General features: G+C 31.3%; 1 protein-coding gene across 1 annotated transcript in view; it reads right to left on the bottom strand.

Moving 5' to 3' along the window:
- LOC106875068 (uncharacterized) overlaps positions 1 to 469 on the bottom strand; it is a 124918-nt gene that overhangs the window by 55949 nt on the left and 68500 nt on the right. The gene's annotated exons all lie outside the window — the stretch shown is intronic.

Raw genomic sequence — 469 nt, 5'->3', positions numbered from 1 at the left:
ATATATATATATATATATATATATATTAGTATGTATGTATGTATGTATGTATGTATGTATGTATAGACGGTGCATGATCAAACTGACTACTTCAAAAGGAAACACTGATATTTGAAGTGAAGCAACGCCATAAAAACCACGTCACAATCATGGCTGCCGATCAAATAGTTATCTCCCAAAGATGTTACTATATGACTGAAGATGAGAGAAGACGAATTATATATAAAGTCACATGACCTTAGCTCAGTGTCCATAATCAGGAGTCTGTTCTGAAAGCCGTTAATCACACATATAATTATATATACACAAAGATATATAGACCTATTGATAACTGTACTTGTGTGTGTGTGTGATCGTGTATATGCGTATGTATTTAAGTATGTTTATGTATGTATGCACACACACACACACATATAAATATATGCATGCACATACATTCATTCATACATACATACATACACATATATAT

Source organism: Octopus bimaculoides, chromosome 7 (genome assembly GCF_001194135.2).
Source record: "Octopus bimaculoides isolate UCB-OBI-ISO-001 chromosome 7, ASM119413v2, whole genome shotgun sequence".
In the NCBI taxonomy this organism is placed as follows: domain Eukaryota; kingdom Metazoa; phylum Mollusca; class Cephalopoda; order Octopoda; family Octopodidae; genus Octopus; species Octopus bimaculoides.
The sequence above is the reverse complement of the archived record's forward strand: the minus strand, read 5'-3'. Positions and strand labels throughout refer to the sequence as shown.